Consider the following 6,051-nt stretch of genomic DNA (forward strand, 5'->3'; position numbering starts at 1 on the left):
TTATACACCACCAATCCAGCCAATGAGTTGATTCATTGATTGTTGGAGTTTAACGCCCGAGCAGCAATATTTCAGCTATATTCAGGCGATGAACATGAAACGGATGATCAAATGAACATGAAATGATGATGATGAAATGAAAAAATGGGACGGGACACAAGGACAAAAGGGGCGAGAAATATTTATTGCCACTAGAAAAGGGGAGGGATGGGTAGGTTCGAGCAATTTAACCTCCTGTGGCGGAGGCCAAATGTTCCTAAATTTCCCAACACGGTTCACCACTATGGTTTGTGGTCAGGTTTTCTGTATTATAGCCTGACAACCCCAGCATGTAACACGCCATGGGTACCCCATTCCACCACCTGGGGCACACAACAACGTTGCTCTTGTGGGCAGAGCGCCTAGCCCCCGGCTAGGTTTCTGAGCACTATTTAGTCGCCTTTTACGACAATCTTAGCGCTGCTGCAGGCCTATTCTTTTGATACCCGGACCTGCACGGGGCTCAACCAATGAGCATTTGGAATATACACATAAACAGTCCAACGCAGTAATTACCTCATGTTCGTTATAGCGCTTTGAAAAAAAATCTCATTTTATTTCCAATACTTAAAACTATTTTTGAATGAAAAAACATTTCTGCACTTTTATAAGTGCATTTTTCTAGATGTGCTTTAAAGCTTAATCTTCCTCATGAATTCTAAATATAACTCTATCTTGTGAAAAAATAGGATTTCCCATGCTATTTATAGACCTTTCACTTCCAATGACCTGTGCTGCACTGCAAGTCTTCTTCCCCCATATTCCATTCTGAGGATCGTGAACTGACACATGTATGTAAAATTATACTGGTATATAATCTTCTGTAGATTAAAGTTTCGATATAGTCCAAGGATGCCGCTGAATATTGTGAAATTAGCTTTGAAACCTATGAATTAGTGGTTTTTAGCATTAAACTGAATTCATGGCAAAATACAAAGTTTATTAGAGTTGATGATCTTGCAAACTTTGCTTTGAAAGACATACACTACAAAAATCCTTCAAATTATGTCCTTGTTTTTAAGTTTTAGGTCCAAAATATGGTAAATAAGTCTTCTGGCTGCCTTTTATGTGATTTCTGGTAAAAAAAAGTGTAGAAAATGTAGTAAAATTGTCAAGTATTGGATTTTGAAGGATATATTTACTCGAATGTAATTCTAAACACGTTTTGTGTAGATTTTAGAAAAAATGTCAGAATGAGGAAAAACTCGTTTTCATTACTGAGGTTAATGAAATGTAGCTATTTCCTTATGGCAACATAAAAATTCCAATTTTAAGTTATTTTTGGGCGATTTTACTGGTCATGTCGTCATTAAAAAAATACCGTACTTGCAAATTTAAAGCCAAAGACACCACTTTATTTAACATTTTAAAGATTCAGGGTTTTGACATGTAATCAAGAAAAAAGAGGGGAGGAATGTCAAAACTACATTTTGAAAAATTGGCTAAATTTTCAGCAAATAATTTATTTTAAATGTTAATTTTTACTTAATATTCTTTAAAAAACAAGTTATGACTGATTTATTTTAATTGATAAATCAGAAAAAGTTCTTTACAAATACTAAAGACATTTAAATAATAATAATAATAATAATAAAATCTTTATTTCAAGAGGATTACACAGTTAGTTTACAAACTAATCTTCATGAGGCCCTAACACACAAAAACTATATCTACTAGAAATTAAAAATAAACAACACAACACAAAAACAAAAGCTGATTTGACAATACCAAATCGTTTTAAGACAATACAATATAGAACATTAAAAAAAACAGTGTAAGCAGCAACAATTTTCTCTTTTAAGATACTCTATTCAAAAGTGTTAAGGTACTTCTTTAGATTGATTTTCAATGAGTTGTCAGTGGCTTGATTACGTAAATGTTTGGGTAACTTATTCCACAAGACAGACCCAGAATGTATGAATGAATGTCTGAAAAGTTCAGTTTTTATTTTTGGGATTATCAAATTTCCTTGTTCAGCATTTCTTAGTGAATAAGGTTTGTTTCTTGAAACATAGTTAAACCTTTCTGATATGTAGCTTGGTGCTTCCCCATGGAGAGATCTATAGATTAAAAGGTATTTGTGATATTTAATCCTTGTTTCTACTTTCATGATTCTTAATTTTTTGAACAAGGGTTCTGATGGAGAAAAGGGTTCAGCATCTAGAATTAGGCGGATAGCCCGTTTTTAGAGTTTAAGAATTTTGTCTAATCCTTCAGAGCCACAGCCACTCCATACAATACAACAGTAGTCAATGTGTGGAAGAATGTACCCATTATAGAAAGTTTTTCTCGTTTCAATGTTCAGATATTTCTTAATCTTACCTAGGAGATACAATCTTGATGAAATATTAGAGCATATATGATCAACATGACATTTCCAGCTTAGAGTATCATCAATTTTTACACCAAGTAGTTTTTCACATGATGAAAATTTAAAGCTTTATCATTAACTATTAAGGAGGGTATATCAATATTTGACAGTTTTGTCTTGTTCCAATAATCATACACTTAGTTTTATTAGGATTGATAAACAAACAGTTATTTCTACACCCGTTTTCAACGTTTCTTAGATCATCTTGCACATCCTGTTGTAATAAATTAATATTTTTCCCATATTTGTGTATGGTATCATCAGCATACATATCAACATTTGTATTATGCATGTCAAGAGGAAGATCATTAATAAATATAACAAATAAAAGAGGTCCAAGTATGGAACCCTGAGGAACGCCAAAGCTAATAGTTTTTTTTATGAGAAAGTGTTTAAAATATTTACTTGCTGCTTTCTATCCTTTAAGTAGGACTTAAAGAATTGCACAGTACTGTCATTTACACCATAGATCATTAGTTTTTTACAAAGTATATCACGATCAACAACATCGAAAGCCTTTTTAAAGTCTACAAATATAGCCAGATTTATGTTTCCATCATTCATCTTACATAGCCATTTATCCACAATATTCACAAGAGCAGTTTGGCAGGAGTGTTTAGGTCTAAATCCAGACTGAGCTGGATGTAAAAATTCCCATTGAGATAAATATGCATACAAGTGATTAGGTATATGTCGTTCAATTATTTTGACTATGAGGGAAGTATTGAAATAGGTCTGTAATTTGATACTAAATCTTTCTGACCACTCATGGTTTGGCGCAATCATCTGGTTTCTTAAATTCTCAATACAAGAAGTGAAGTAATCATTGAAAACAGTTATTTGCTCTTTGTCTACTACTTTTTCCCCACTTTCAAGTTTCAGTTCGTTTGGCGTAGATTTCACTTTAGGATTTAAACTATGAATGCACTTCCAGTTTCTGGAGTCTTTACTATCCTTTACAAGATTTACATAGTAATTTTGTTTTGCACTATTTATCAGAAGCGTTGTTTTATTTCGCCAAATTCTATATTCTGACCACATACCAAGAGACTTGAATTTGCCCCTTTGCTTTCTTGCATTTAAAATTTCATTATTACACCAATCTGGTTGTTTCTCCTCTTTTTGTTACAATTGGGGCATGTTTATTTAGAACAGAATTTAACATACCATAAAATAAATTGAGGCACACAGAAGGATGACTTTCTTGCTCAATAAGGTAAAAAGGTATATTCATCATATCTGAAAGAAAAGACTCCTTATCAAAAAACTTAACATTTCTATATGTAATAGTTGAATGGGTCTTTTTTAATTCATGTCCTTTTTCTTTTCTAACTAAACTCATCGGGTAGTGATCACTGATAGCAGAATTACAAACAAAAGAATCTAGGACCATGTGTAGATTGCTTACATAAATATGATCAATTAAAGTTCTTGTATTTTCTGTTACTCTGGTTGGCTCAGTTATCAATTGGTGAAGATGAAACATATTAATGAAATCTAACCATTTTGGTGTAGGTTTAGACGGATGTAAAAAGTTCATATTAAAATCACCCATAATAAAAATTTCAGAATTTATATTCATAGCTATACTCATTTCTTTTTCAAAATTATCTATCCATTCTGTTAATGACTTTGGTAGTCGGTACACATAACACAAGAAAAAGGATCTTTTACAGAAAGGTTTGATCTCTAACCACAAAGTCTCAATGCCACCTATGTCTAAACCAGGTCTTCCACAATGAGAATAATATAATGTAAAATAGTTATTGTTTTTTGTCAAATTTTCTATGGCTATTTCTTCTTTGCCAGATTCTTAGCGGTAAAAATTACAAAATTTCTCTTTGTGGCCATAAAAATTGCAGGAATAACACAACTTTGTGACTGTGCTTGCAAGATCTACTATTATGGTTTGGTTCCCTACATTTAGTACAAAAATTCCCATTCTTCATATCATAACCTAGGATATTGACATAATTGTTTACCAATTGTAGGAAAACAGATGTTCCCTTTCTAGAAAAGTGTAACCCATCTTGGAACAGATAATGCAAAACTCTACCATTTTTGTCATGAATGTGATGATAATGGTCAATGAATTGTATGTTCAGGTCACTACACATCTCCCATAACGTTTGATTCAATGGGTTAACATTATTCTTTTTTCTTGGAGTAATGCTTGATATCATTAAGACACAGTCTAGTCTACATATAGCCCTTAATAACTGCAGTAAACTTTCATAGTTGTCTCTTGTTGTCGAATAATTTTCTCCTCTTTCTAAGTCGTTTCCTCCAATATGAATTATAATAAATTTATAAGATGACATATCCTTCTCCTGCACAGATTGTATGAGCTTACTGATGTTGGGCCCTCTGTTAGTACTGATGTCTGTGTCCCATAATCCTGATGGATTTATATCCTTTAGCATGGAGCTTCCAATAATCAGTGTTTCAGCTTTCTAAAGATCATGAAGCATTTCTTTTTCATTTTGTTTAGTGCTGAAAAAATTTCTGTTTGATTGGGCCATTATTTGGACGGACTCCTGTTTCCATTTGGGAGTCTTTTGAAGGATAGTTTCTTTATCATCTATACACTGACCTACAGCTACTGGAGTTGGGTCAGTTTGAACTGAACAACTTATTTTATTTACCTCATATAGTTTATAGATTTGTGTTCCAATTGATCTTTTTGTTGTTTCTATTGAAGTATATCTGCTTATGTTGGATTTTTGCTTCTCATCGCTCCCTGTTTGTGTGTGTGTGGAGGAGTTTCTTTATTTTTTCTTGATATCATTTTCAGTTTGTGTGGATGAGCTTACTGTTAACTGAGGAAGGTGCTCTTGCTTGTTACATTTAGCTAATAGAGATTTCACTAACTCTTTTAAGTCACTTACTTCTTCCTCCAAGGCTTTCAAGGGTTTGTTACAATGTTCATCAGAAGGGTTGTTTCTCATTGTAGAAATTGGTGTTGAAGTCATAATAAAATTCTGAACTTCTTGCTGAGGGTATGTATCTGAATTCTGCACATTTAATAATTTTACCTAATTTCAGGATCATCATGGAAATATATTAATTTGTGATCGATCACAGTTTCTGATAAGTTAAACTCCTCCACTGATTTCAATAATATGTTATCAGTCCTATCCATGGATTCAATTTCCTCACTTTTGGAATATTTCATTTGATTGTGAAGTAAGTTTCCAAAAAAAGAAAACATCTCTTTGAACCATTTTTCACAACCCTTTCCTTGTACATGTAATGATCCAGGTGACTCATACACTGTAAGTACAACTTTCAAATTATGAAATAAGAACTGTAACACTTGACCAATCCTGTACTTTTCGTCAAAGAAGTTTCTATCATAGTTTTTATAAATAATTTTTCAAACTCATTGTATGTTTTCTGATTGCTGAATTTTATAACAACAGAAAGTGTTCTATCAAGACAATTATCAATTTCATATAAGTCACAACTTTTCAGAAAACATTCATTTTCCTCAGGTTCAAATCCAGAAAAATCACCATTATAGGTTATAAATAAGGTTTCAAAAATTGTAGAGCTCATACTCATGATTATTTAAATCCAAATTGACAATAACAGTTATGATAGTCCCAGTAAAACAGCACATATCCCATAGCTATCACATT

General features: G+C 32.5%; 1 pseudogene; it reads right to left on the bottom strand.

Annotated features, from left to right (window-relative positions):
- Positions 1-1,627: 1,627 nt before the first annotated feature.
- On the bottom strand, positions 1,628-4,569 carry LOC148619783 (uncharacterized; annotated as a pseudogene).
- Between the last annotated feature and the right edge of the window lie 1,482 nt (positions 4,570-6,051).

This window comes from Perna viridis, chromosome 4 (assembly GCF_037379345.1).
Source record: "Perna viridis isolate PV_CMFRI_1.1 ecotype Kerala chromosome 4, ASM3737934v1, whole genome shotgun sequence".
In the NCBI taxonomy this organism is placed as follows: Eukaryota; Metazoa; Mollusca; class Bivalvia; order Mytilida; family Mytilidae; genus Perna; species Perna viridis.